This window comes from Phocoena sinus, chromosome 10, assembly GCF_008692025.1.
Source record: "Phocoena sinus isolate mPhoSin1 chromosome 10, mPhoSin1.pri, whole genome shotgun sequence".
Classification (NCBI taxonomy): domain Eukaryota; kingdom Metazoa; phylum Chordata; class Mammalia; order Artiodactyla; family Phocoenidae; genus Phocoena; species Phocoena sinus.
The window spans coordinates 86717521-86731706 of NC_045772.1; the positions used below are offsets into that span (position 1 = coordinate 86717521).

Consider the following 14186-nt stretch of genomic DNA (forward strand, 5'->3'; position numbering starts at 1 on the left):
GTGCACCACAACTACTGAGCTCACACACCTCAATGAGACAGCCCGCATGCCACAAACTACAGAGCCCACGCACTCTGCAGCCCACGCGCCACAACTAGAGAGAAGCCTGTGTACTACAACGAAGAGCCTGTGCGCCACAACGAAAGATCCCACATGCCTCAACGAAGAACCCAAGTGCCCCAACTAAGACCCGACGCAGCCAAAAAAAAAACATTATAATCCTAATTATATAAACTATGAAAACACTGAAAAAAGGAATCGGAGGAACTGATAAAATATTAATGATGGTCAGTTTCATTTTGTGGTTGTCTATTTCAGAAAGGATTTAAGCTAATGAACCTTTTTCAAATGTTACTGCATTAAATAAAACATAGACAAAATGTATCAGGAAAGTGGACAACCAGAAGACAAGCAGAGGAATGCCAAGGTGCTGCCGGCCGTGAAGTTAGTTCACAAAAGTGTACTGCTCAAGTTTGGTGCCCAGGACCCAGGGAGACCACAGCCAATGCAATCGGTTGGACAATGCACACTCCTCAAAGCATCAACAACAGTTAACTTTAGTGGGTGCCTATTATGTGACAAGCTTTGTGCTCAGCAATCTACATGCATTATCGCAATTAATTCTCCCAGCGCCTCTCTAATTGGTACTATCAACCCCACTGTGCAGAAGGAGATATTTTGGAGGGTTAAAAAAATATATGCTATTAACTTTATCAGCAATCCTGTAAGGCTTGATCTTTAGGATCAAAAAGTAATGAACACTGTAGAATCAATTTTCAGTTTCAGGTGCACCTGAAACCCACACCAATAAAGAATTAAGTTGCTTTAAACAGCATGTACAAGAGTACCCCTAAATTTGGAGGAAAACCTGTAACTTTAGAAAATGTTATTTAGTCTGCTATTCCTGGTACATAATGCCTGCTTAATAAATGCTTTTTGAATGTTTAATTCTGGCCTTATTTTAAATCATAACCATTTAATCATATACACACCCACAAACTCAACACACACAAAAGGGGGTTGTATGCATTTTTTCTTAAGTTTCTGAACTTGGCTTAAATGCTTTTATTATTTCATTTATTGACTGAACCACTATTGATTCTTCCCTGAACACGTAAAATGTATTAAGTAGCTCTTGGGAATAAGGACAATAAAGATAGCTCACAAGAAAGCAATTCAATCTAGTTATCAAGTATTCTGCAAAGGAAAACAAACCTAATGACAGGGCGGTTTTTTTTTTTTTAATATAATTTAGACCACTTACTATCAGATCCTGAAATTCAAAGGGGCTGATATTCACAAGACTTTCAATCCCTCATTTTTTGAGTCCCTCATTCCTTCTGTGTCCACCCACGATTTCACATACATTCACACACCACCTTGGGAAATGTTTCTGCAACTAAAATTCAGACTGTGCTATGGGTATGGTTGAGCCATGGATGTACACCTTAGATGAGCAACTGTGATTTTATATTTATAAACGAAATAGTGATGGGGCCCATTGCATATTGGTTTGAAATCTACCCAAACGACTCCTTCTGGGTCAGAGTTTCCAAGGGCAGGTAGTTATTACTTCCTTTTATACATGAGGAGGTTAAAACCCACAGATATTGAATATTACATCCACAAGCTAGTATGTGTCCGAGTTTGAACTAAACCTCACTTTGTCTAACGCTGAAGCCCATGTTGCCTCTCTGTGTCCCCAACTCTCTTCCCATCTCACAAGCTTCACTCACACTGAGTTTACAGAATCTCAGAGTCATCTGTCACCATGTCACCAAGGGATGAGGAATTCAGTGAGGAAGCTGAACGCTTATTCAGAGTGAACTCAATAATTTATCATAAAAGGATCCCTGGTTTGGGGGTAAAATAAGCATAATCACCCCTATGGGAAACCTGATGGATTGTAGCTTGGCCGTAACTACTATTCGAACACGTGTTTTACTTGTCAAACTAAGGATCAATGCCAAACAAGAGCCATAAAAGGAGCGTGGGAAAGCCTGTGGGTTGGGTTAAGGGTTAGGGAAACAGCTGCTATGGGCATGATACAAAAAGAAAAGGGAAAAATAGCAGGAGAGAAATTAGCAATAAGTAGAACGTAACTATCTCTACATTCTGTGGTTTAAAGAGAAGGTCTTTAAAGAAAAGATATTTTGGAGGGTTAAAAAAATATGCTATTAGCCTTATCGGCAACCCCGTAATGTTTGATCTTCAGGATTAAAGAGTAATGAGTATTTTATAATCAGAATTTTATTATGTTTGACATACTTTTATATATGGTTTATATTTCCTTATGAGACTCATTTTTTTTTAAGCCAACCTTTTGCTCTTAAAAAGAACAACGGCTGCCCTCAATTCAAACCATGAGAAAAGACAGCTACTGGAAAAAAAGAACATTAGCTTAATTGTGTCTCTGCTACCTACAAATATCTATACTTGATCCAAAAGAAAAATGATTAATAAGTGAATATCTTTTAAAAATGTATAGTCTCGGAAATCTGCATGGTTCATTCATTCAGCAAATATTACCTATATTTTGCCAGGCACTGTGTTTCCCTGTATTCAGTGAATAAAAGAGAAGGTCCACCTAGAGTCCAAACAAATAAGGCTTATGAAAGCAAGTACCTGATACACTTTTAAGCTCACAGAAGAACCGGGCTGAGCAACCAGGGAAAACAATCTAGAAGAGATGTCCAGGGAATTATTATATTTGATAATTTTTTTATAAGCAGGGACAATGTATATACCTAAATTTGATTACCTGAGAGAGATCTTAAATTCTGCTACCCCTGAAGGGTGTTAAGTATAAACATAGGGACGAAATTGATACACTCTCACAATTTATAATTCAACGCAGACAAAATGCCAGTATGAGGCTGAAGTGGATTTTAAAAACCTACACTAGAAAGGCAAACTTGAGACTTTTACGCCATGACTTACAGAAACTGTATCACTGAGGCTAACAGGACCTCTCTGACTCATCTTTACTTATTTATTTATTTATTTATTTTGGCATGGTGTGTGGCAGGCAGGATCTTAGCTCCTGGACCAGGGATCGAACCCGTGCCCCCTGCAGTGGAAGCACAGGGTCTTAAGCACTGGACCACCAGGGAAGTCCCAATTCATCTTTATTTTGACTACATCAGATCAGAAGATGTACAAGATATTTTCCAGTTATGTGATTTTAAATCTATACTTATCCCCCCAAGCGTACCTCTACCCTCTCACTAGATATTTGTGTTTTCAAGAGTACATCTTTTCTACAAATCCCCAAGAAATTGTGTCCAGCTCCATGGCCATCTGTAGAAGGATGATTCCAAAATCTGTACTCTAGCTTCAGTTTGGTGTCTCATCTACAGCCTATATCCCAGTTATTTTCTGAACCCTTACTCAGTATGATAGGCATATAGTTCCATGTATATAGTTGACCATTGACCAATGTGGGGGGCTAGGGGTATTGTCCCCATGCAGTCAAAAATGGGCTATCCCTACCTCAAAAAACAAAGGAATTGATAAATGACTCACCACCCAAAGGCAGGAAGCTCAGTTTGGATAGCATCGTTTCTTTTGATTCCACATAGTGTGATCTCTAATCAAACACAAACTTTTCCCCACACTTAGTTAACTTAGAGATCTGTAAACTGAAAATACAGGTACTGTATTTATTTTTTTTAAATCCAAGTATAAGTAGACCTGCACAGTTCAAACCCGTGTTGTTCAAGGGTCAACTGTATTTACCTTCAGTACTTTCAGTAGTTTAGCAGGTGCTCAAGCAGCGCTCATTATTCTGCCTGGGATTTTTGCTATCAGCCCAGTTTCCCCACGCATCACTTTGAAACCAGTAGCTCTATCAGGTCAGGAGAATACTTGCACAAGATACAGTTACCGTAACAACTGTGTTGGAGTTGGACTGTAGTTTGTTCTACAAGAGGAACAGATCAGCTGTCATTGACTCCTCCTGTGTTCCTGTTAATAAAGCTTCTACAAATGAGGAAGCCTGGGGCAGGTGTGAAAACGAAACCAAATTCAAAACAGAAGCAGTATATTGGGCTTAACGATTTCTGACCTACTCCATACTCCTGGACTGCACTTCTGGGCCTTATTTTATGTCCTGTTTTCTTCACATCAGGAATGAGACCAATGCCTTGGACCATGAATTCTGAAATATATTCCCTTTGGGTAAGAGGTACAGGCAATACATGTTCATCTGGAATAAACTGGATTTTCAATGCTCTGGTTCCACTATCATTTTTACACACGGCAGAGTATCTTATATACTATGCTGGGCAAGGCAGGAATTACTGTCCCCGCTAGACAGATCAGGAAGCCAAGGCCAAGAGAATTTACGAAACTGCCCAAGGGTTCAGCTTGGTTTGCTTTGTGACTTTCAGACCCACATTCTCTACACAGCCATGGTGTCTTCCTCTCACTGTAACACTTGGCCACGCAACCCAGATGACCTAGTATTATTTTCTGATTATTTCCCTGATTATTAGTTTATGGATAAGACATTAAAAAAGCTTGTGGTAAGTGTTTAATGTGAACCAAACTGAAATGAAATAAAGGACCCCTATATTTGTAAAAGATGCATATATATATGTATAAAATAAAAAACACTTTCTCAAAGGCCCGCACCAACCCCATAAACAAGGTATAAATCCCTTGCTATTCTCTCCCACAGCAATCGGTATTCTACATACCTTTAATCACATTCACATACTTGTAATTACTTAAGACATTCCTACTAAACTATAAAATCCACCAGGGCAACATGGTGTTATTTTGTTTGTCATTGTATTCCTAGCGTGAGATGCAACTGGTGATTCAACGCATTATTACTGAACTGAATTGTGTCATATCTACTTGATGCCACATAGGTAGTATGAGTTAATATATTTACAGACTTTAAACATGTACTCCCTCAAATTACAGCATTTGATCTTTACAGCTATTACGATGTTGTTTAATATTAACAGAAAGAAGGGAAATCAAGGCCAAAATGATAAGTCCCATTCACCTGAGATGGAGGAAAAGGCTGAGTAATATTCCTTCTCACTCAACAATGACCTTGAGTTTAAGCTTCAGAAAAGGAATATGAGAGTTAAGGAAGACAGAATAGTCAAAAGAAACGAAAAGCAAAAGGACTAAACAAGACTCTTTACACAATACCCCATTTTCCACCTACATAGGAGGTCCAGCATTCAAATGCTCTAATAGCAGTCCGTTTCCTAGTGCCAACATTATTGTTCAGGTAGGTTTCTGTTTGTTTTTTCCCTCTCTTGTATATGTATCTAATGATAATCACCTACAGATATATCAAATACTTCTCATTTTGGAATGATGCTGGGCCAAACATCAATTAAATCAAATAAGTCGCCTGTGGAAAAAAAGGAACACCAATAATTGTCTTAAATGTTTTCAAACTTAAAAGCACTTGCAAGTAAATTAAGCACGGGTGGTTTAGAAACAAGAGTGAAACAGAAAGTGAAAGCTTTTATAGCATGCCTATAATGCGTTCTATTATTGTCCTACTAACATGAAAATGCCACTAACACAGCAAATACTTATTGCCCACTTAATGCATATTTGCACTCTGCTTGCTAAAGTGGAGCTAGGAAAAACAAGCATCAGGCTTCAGGAAACTGAAATCTAGTTAGCAAACTACTAACCGGTACAGCACAATCTATAGTGATGTATTTAAGGGTAAGAATGTAACTAAGTGAACTATAAGTAGGGAGGGCTGTAGCAGTTGTGACGTTTTCATGAAGAAAGTGAGCTACACAGAATATATGGTATTTGGATAGGTCATGAAAGTTAGTTGAAATTTTCATATGAAAGGAATAAAAGGCAAAAAGGGGAAGAGACAAGTATAAACACTGAATTCTGTAGAGGAAGTTAAATGACCACCTGACAGAAATGAAGGTCCTTGGCGAATAACAGTGATACATAAATTAAAACACAGGGTAAAGAGATCATTAAAAAAACCGGAATCTGAGTAGATTATGAAGGACTCAAAAATTAAGTAGAAGGGGCTAGACTAGATGGGGAATATCAGGAGAGAAACTGTAATGCTTTTAGCAAGAAGGGGCTATTCAGAGCTTCTGTGTTGCACCAACCCATCCATGGGGCTCCATTCATGGTAACCCTGTGGTCAACGACCAGATGAAAACCACGCTTTCAAAGATGACTCAGACATCACAGCTTATGGCTGTAAGCAGGGGGAGGATCACCAGAGACTTGTTAAGACATTATTTCAGGAACTCAGGGGCAAAGTGATAAAGGCTCAGACCCCCAGTTGTCAAAGAGGAAAGAAGACAAAGGTTAAGTGAAAGAATAACATCGGCATGAGAAATGCCAATTTCTGACCCATGCTACAACATGGATGAACCTTGAGGACATTACGCTAAATGAAATAAGCCAATCACAAAAAAGACAAATACAAATACTGTATGGTTCCATTTATATGAGGTACCTAGAGTAGTCACATTCACAGACACAGCTAGTAGATGGTGGTTATCAGGGGTTGGTGGAGGAGAAAACGAGGAGTTATTGTTTAACGGGTACCGTTTCAGTTTTTCAAATGAAAAAAGTTCTGGAGACTGGATAGTGGTGATGGTTGCCCAACAATGGGAATACACTTAATATCATTAAACTGCACGTTTAAAAATGGTCAAGATGCCGGGGCTTCCTTGGTGGCGCAGTGGTTGAGAGTCCGCCTGCCGATGCAGGGGACACGGGTTCGTGCCCCGGTCCGGGAAGATCCCACATGCCGCGGAGCGGCTGGGCCCGTGAGCCATGGCCGCTGAACCTGCGCGTCCGGAGCCTGTGCTCCACAACGGGAGAGGCCACAGCAGTGAGAGGCCCGCGTACCGCAAAAAAAAAAAAAAAAAAAAAAAAAAAAAGGTCAAGATGGTAAATTTTATATTATGTGTATTATACCACAATTTAAAATAATAATTAAAAGAAAAAGAAATTCCAAAATTTTGTGTCAGATTGAGATTAAGGGAAGAAGGAGCAAAGAATTCCAAATTACTCTTAGATCACTAACTTAGAAGAGGGAGGAAAACTGAAATAAAATAAGGGGATCCAGGCTGACAGAGGGGAAGAGAGTCATAACTGTCAAATATGTTTGATAGGACCATCTAAATGGAAATGCTACACAGGCAGCTGGAGACAATAGATAAGGCTCTGTGGATGGAACAGGAAATATGCTGGGTTTTATTTTCGTGTCACCATGTTGATGGGTGAGGGGAGGAAGGGCTTGGAATCAATCATCAGGTTCAATTCTGAGCCCTAGAATTTAACAGAGATGTTTTTAAAATATACTGTTATGTTACATTTTTTCACATTTTGATATCTTTGAATTAGGGTGGTCTTACAATGAAGTGTCGTTTACTTTTTTTAACATCTTTATTGGAGTATAATTGCTTTACAATGGTGTGTGAGTTTCTGCTTCATAACAAACTAAATCAGCTATACATATATATATATATATATATATATATATATATATATATATATACCCAGATCTCCTCCCTCTTGCGTCTCCCTCCCACCCTCCTTACTCCACCCCTCTAGGTGGTCACAAAGCACTGAACAGATCTCCCTGTGCTATGCAGCTGCTTCCCACTAGCTATCTATTTTACATTTGGTAGTGTATATATGTCCATGCCACTCTCTCACTTCGTCCCAGCTTACCCTTCCCCCTCCCTGTGTCCTCCAGTCCATTCTTGAAATTGAGTTATTTATAGTGAGGTGGATGGACCCAGAGTCATACAGAGTGAAGTAAGTCAGAAAGAGAAAAACAAATACCGTATGCTAACACATATATATGGAATCTAAAAGAAAAAAAATGGTTCTGAAGAACCTAGGTGCAGGACAGGAATAAAGATGCAGTCGTAGAGAACAGTGTCTTTTGATGAAAAACCATGGATGCAATAACAGAAACTAACTCGATATAGCTCAGGGCAGGGTTATTCACGGAATGGGGGGCAGGAACACAGTGCAGCCTCAGGGAAGAAGGAGGATCAGAGTCAAGAAAGCCCTGAGGAGATTCAGATCTCTCTCCCTTTCCCGCACTCTCTGTATATGCTTCATTCTTTCCGCAAACTGATTTTTCTCTGCTCCTTAGTCCTTAGGGGTTTTGGAAAGGGGCTTTTACATTTTGGAAAAGACTGACTTAACTTACACTTGGTCCCAATACCAAATTACTGGATCAGAATTTCACTGCCCAGCTTGAGCCCAATCCAGTCCAGTCAAGATAACAGGGTCATGCCAAACAAGTGTGGCTTCCAGAGGATAGCTACTGTAAGTGTAGCCTGATACCCCAGTAGGCATCAAGTACCACTGCATCTCATGGAAGAGGAAAGATGGTAACAGGACAATTGAATTATATGGACACCTTTAGTCAGAGGAGAAGACTTGAGAGTCCTAAGAGGCAAATGACAATGCTCTTTCACTATTTAACTTTATCACATAAAATAGTAAATAAATATTAAGAAAAAGGGGTCAAAGTTACAACAAGGCAGTTTTTGACTCAAACTAACCATCCTATAGCAATATTTTATTAAATGTTTTGTATTAGACATAATCGATTTACATTATCACTCAACAAACCTGCAGAGCTGGGATTTAGTTTTTCATTTAATAGATGGAAAACCAAAACTAAGAAATTCACTAATTTGCCCACAATTTGCACCAACGTTCCTTTGGATTCAAAGCCCTTCTCTTTCTTTTTTTTCTTCCCCAGCTTTATGAACATATGATTGAGTAATAAAAATTGTATATCTTTAAGGTACACAACTCGATGTCTTGATATATATATACATTGTGAAATGACTACCATAACCAAACTAATTAAATATCTACCACCTACCATTTTTTTCCCCTTCTCTTTCTATTACACCCATCTCTTTGTATTGATTTGAATGTGGCGTGCTTTCTTTCATTCAAGGTATTCAAGTAGTGGCTAAATAAACATTTGTCACAGAACTACTCTAGGAATAATCATTGTTTTGGGTAAGAAATTTATCCGGCCTCTCTGATGATTTCCAACTGTAATAATTCATAAGTTTACTATTTTGGATTCAGTGACCTCATTTTGAAAGCATTCATTATAAGCAAATATGAACACTTTTCCCATCTATTAAAGGTTTTGCAATCTTGATAATTTCCAAAAAGAAAACATATTCCATCTATTGCATTAAAACTGTTGGTAAGCATTTTTTAAGGAAAAGAGATCTGGTTCATCTTTAAGTAAGAAAGCTAGTAATAGTAAATATATTCAAATCTGACAAACAACATTTTCTAGGAAGAGCTGTAGAAGTGACCACAGTTGGTGAAATAGAGAATATTTTTAAATTATAAACTATTTTTCACAGAACTAGAACAAATAATCCTCAGATATACATGGAACCATAAAAGACCCAAAATTGCCAAAGCAATCCTGAGGAAAAAGAATAAAGCAGGAGGCATAACCCTCCCAGACTTCAGACAATAATACAAAACTACAGTAATCAAAACAGCGTGGTACTGGCAGAAAAACAGACATATGGATCAATGGAACAGAATAGAGAGCCCAGAAATAAACCCACACACCTATGGTCAATTAATCTTCGACAATAGGTAAGAAAATACAGTGGAAACAGGACAGTCTCTTCAGCAAGTGGTGCTGGGAAAACTGGACAGCCGCATGTAAATCAATGAAGTTAGAAGACATCCTCACACCACACACAGAAGACCTAAATAAACATTTCTGAAAAGATGACATATAGATGGCCAATAGGCACATGAAAAGATGCTTAACGTTGCTAATTATTAGAGAAATGAAAATCAAAACTACAATGAAGTACCACCTCACACTGGTCAGAATGGCCATCATCAAAAAGCCTACAAATAACATACTGGAGCGGGTGTAAAGGGAGCCCTCCTACACTGTTGGTGGGAATGTACATTGGTACAGCCACTATGGAAAACAGTATGGAGGCTCCTCAAAAAACTAGATTTACCACATGATCCAGCAATCCCACTCCTGGGCATATATCTGGACAAAGCAATAATTCGAAAAGATACATGCTCCCCAATGCTCACTGCAGCACTATTCACAATAGCCAATACATGGAAACCACCTAAACGTCTATGACAGATGAATGGATAAAGATGATATGGCACATATACACAATGGACTATTACTGAGCAATAGTCCATTGTATATATAGAATATGGCCATTTGCAGCAACATGGATGGACCTAGAGATTATCAATATTAAGTGAAGTAAGTCAGAAAGAGAAAGACAAACACCACATGATATCACTTTTAAGTAGAATCTAAAATATGACACAAATGAACCTATCTAGGAAATAGAAACAGACTCACAGACATAGATTTGTGATTGCCGGGGTGGGGGGGCAGGGATGGACTGGGAGTTTGGGGTTAGCAGATGCAAACTATTACATATAGAATGGATAAACAACAAGGTCCTACAGGGAACTATATTCAATATCCTGAGATAAACCATAATGGAAAAGAATATTTTTTAAATGTATATATATTTATATGTATAATTGAATCACTTTGCTATTAAGCAGAACTTAACACAACACTGTAAATCAATTTTTAAAAAGAACAAATTATTCAAGGTAGAATGTTGCTTGTGGCTTCAAGCTGGGTAATTCACTTATAAACCTAACAACCATTTAGACTTCAGATGAGAAAAAGGCTGGTGCTCTGGGTCCCCACATCCTTCAGTGGTTGGATCTGGTTGGTTGGTTTTAATCTATCGCTCATTGGATTTACATAGGATTTCATAAGAAACAAATGTTCCATTTCCAGAAGGAGAAAGGGAGGGAGGAAGGGATGGGGGAGGGAGAGGGGACAAGGAAGAAGGGAGAGAGGGAAGGGAGAAAGGAAGAAGGAAGGAAAATATATGTCACATTTTTAGAACTTTCCAGAGTCCTCACTCTCAATGGACTCATCACTCCACTTTGAGAAAGTATGCAGCAGAAATTAGATATGTACACATAATTAACATTATCGCAGATTTTAAATTTTTTGTGGCATTTAGAAAACTCTTTTCTAAATGTACAATGAGAAATGTATTTAATAAAATGAATATTGTGATAAGAAAAAGAATGGTAATAAATTATATAATCATTAAGGTTGCATATTTTCCTTTAAAACTTATTGTATAGCTTACAGAATAAAAACATGGCATATTCAGGCCGGTACCGGTGTGGACGGTGTGGGTCGTGGCCGCGGGTTCTGCGGTTCTCCCCCTCCCCTACTCTCCTCCCTCCCTCCCTTTCCGTCCCTCTACGGCGGTAGGTTGTCCGTCGCAGACTCCCTGACCCGTCCCTAACCCCTTTTCTGACCTCGGGGCCACCGGATTGACCTTCTCCCGTTTCCCGGCCCAACCCCAGAGTCAGGGCGGGGGCCTTGAGGAGGCGGAGGGGGTGCCACGGAGGAGAGGAAAGACCAGACGACCCTCAGCTCCCCCCCACAACCCCACCCTCGCCGGATCGCAAGGCTAGCAGCCGCCGTGGCAATGAGGTAGACGCCGCTCACCTGCTCGGGCCACACGCGGCCCGTGGCGGATCTGGCCTTCAATGGCATCACGCCTTACTGCTATTTCCTGATCGACGCTTGCAAAGATGGTAAACCTATTCTACTCCAGGGAGATACGGGAGACTGCATTGGAACATTTTTGGGTCACAAGGGTGCTGTTTGGGGTGCAACATTAAATAAGGACGCCACCAAAGCAGCTACAGCAGCTGCAGATTTCACAGCCAAAAAGTGTGGGATGCTGTCTCAGGAGATGAATGCATGACCCTGGCTCATAAACACATCGTCAAGACTGTGGATTTTACACAGGATAGTAATTACTTGTTAACCGGGGACAGGATAAAGTGTTACACATATATGACTTGAACAAACCTGAAACAGAACCTAAGGAAATCAGTGGTCATACCTCTGGTATTAAAAAGGCTCTATAGTGCAATGAGGATAAACAGATCCTTTCAGCTGATGATAAAACTGTTCGCCTTTGGGATCATGCTACTATGACAGTAGTGAAATCCCTGAATTTTAATATGTCTGTTAGCAGTACGGAATATATTCCTGAGGGAGAGATATTGGTAATAACTTAGGGACGATCTATTGCTCTTCACAGTGCAGTAAGTTTGGACCCAAGTAAGTCTTTTGAAGCTCCTGCAACCATCAATTCTGCATCTCTTCATCCTGAGAAAGAATTTCTTGTTGCAGGGGGTGAAGATTTTAAACTTTATAAGTATGATTATAATCGTGGAGAAGAATTAGGATCCTACAAAGGACCTTCAGGTCCCATTCACTGTGTGAGGTTTAGTCCTGATGGAGAGCTCTATGCTAGTGGCTCTGAGGATGGAACACTGAGACTATGGCAGACTGTGGTAGGAAAAACATACGGCCTTTGGAAATGTGTGCTTCCTGAAGAAGATAGTGGTGAGCTGGCAAAGCCGAAGATCAGTTTTCCAGAGACAGCGGAAGAGGAGCTAGAAGAAATTGCTTCAGAGAATTCAGATTCCATCGATAGTTCAACTCCTGAGGTTAAGGCCTGAGCATCAGGCAGATGTACACAACTTATGGACTAAAACAGAGAAAAGCATCAGCCTCCAGAGTCACTCTCTGCTTAAGGCAAACATGAGAAGTAAATAATGAGGAATATGAATTAGCTCCAGTGCTGGAACTAACCAACTTGGTGATACCTGTAAGTGAAAACACAAGAGTATCAGCTGAAGGCGGATGGAGTGATACCCTTGTAGTACGATAGTCTTTTGTCTTTTTCGTGAATATGTGCAAACCAGCATCCAATTTCTCTTACTACAGGTAGATTTCTTGTAGCTGTTTATGTTATTATGAAGAGGGAAAATATATTGGCCTATTTTTCTGACTCTTCCCTTAAAGCAGAAAGCCATTTTTTTTTTGCTTTAGTTATAAAGAAGAGGGGGAATACATGATAAAGTAACTGGCTTGATTTCTCTTTCATTGTACACTGCTTCTGAGCATCTAATTGTTTTTAGTTGTCTAAATAAAATCCCTCTAAAACAAAACAACAACAACAAAAAAGGCATATTTCAGAAGAAAATTCTAAATAGGAGAAAAATAAGAACAGATGCTACTTTAAAACAGTTATTTATAAATCCATTTAATCTTTGAAATAAGAAAAATGACCCTCATGAAAAGCAACTCTAACAAAAGCTATCTGCAAATTAAAACCAGCTTGAGCCAATTTTCCACAAAAAATGTGGAATTAATAATTATTATTAATAATGAGAGTTTTCTCACATCTATAAAGCCAAACAACAGTGTAAATACCACAGTCATACAACATCATTAAGAATATTAATTTTTTAACTATAATATCAGTTTTCACTTAAGGTATATAGGTGCTATACCAGTATTTTATAAAGGGAGACACATACACGTTTAATTTTTTAAATGTCATCCCTACTGTTTTATAGATTTCTAAAGTATTAAGTTATACATGTGATTTTTCTAATCAAGTTTTACTCGTAAGAAAATACATTTTACTGTACTTCAGTACCAGAGGAGTCAGAAACACTGAAATTCCACAAAAAATTAAAATAGTTTTTATATTTACTATTTGCTTTCCTTCACGTATTGAATAGTTACTAAGACTATAGATATAATGCTAGGCGCATGGAAATCACGTGGCAGCAATTTTTAAACAACTGTAATTTTACAACAACTAAAACTCTAAACTTAAGTACTCCAAAAGCAATTAAAAATTTAATTCCGAGCAACAGAGTCTTTGAGTTGTAAGGAATGGGGGAGTGCAGGAATATCTTCCTTCATGTATCCAATCTAACAAATTAGGCCCAATAACACTGCCAACCCCTTTCTTTACATGGGAACCTTGGCAACCAGGTACAGGACATAACAACAGACCTCATCTTGCTAGATTTATAGCACGATGAATCAGCAAGCAGTAGGAGCCCATTAGCAATTCTTCGTCAGGCATTAACCAGTAGACAAATACATATTCTTCAGAAAGGATGTATGGGCTAGTTCCCAACACCCACCCACCCCTGCAAAAAAATGTATAGGCTGCACGGACGTGGACGAGCAATGGTGCTTGGCAGGGAGCCAACAGCTCAAGGCATATGAACCATGCCTCTTAAGGAAAATAATT

The 14186-nt window shown here is 39.0% G+C and overlaps 1 protein-coding gene and 1 pseudogene across 3 annotated transcripts in view; one reads left to right on the plus strand and one right to left on the minus strand.

Annotated features, from left to right (window-relative positions):
- PDE3A (phosphodiesterase 3A) overlaps positions 1-14186 on the minus strand; it is a 324662-nt gene that overhangs the window by 257087 nt on the left and 53389 nt on the right. The gene's annotated exons all lie outside the window — the stretch shown is intronic.
- Positions 380-12607, plus strand: LOC116760439 (annotated as a pseudogene).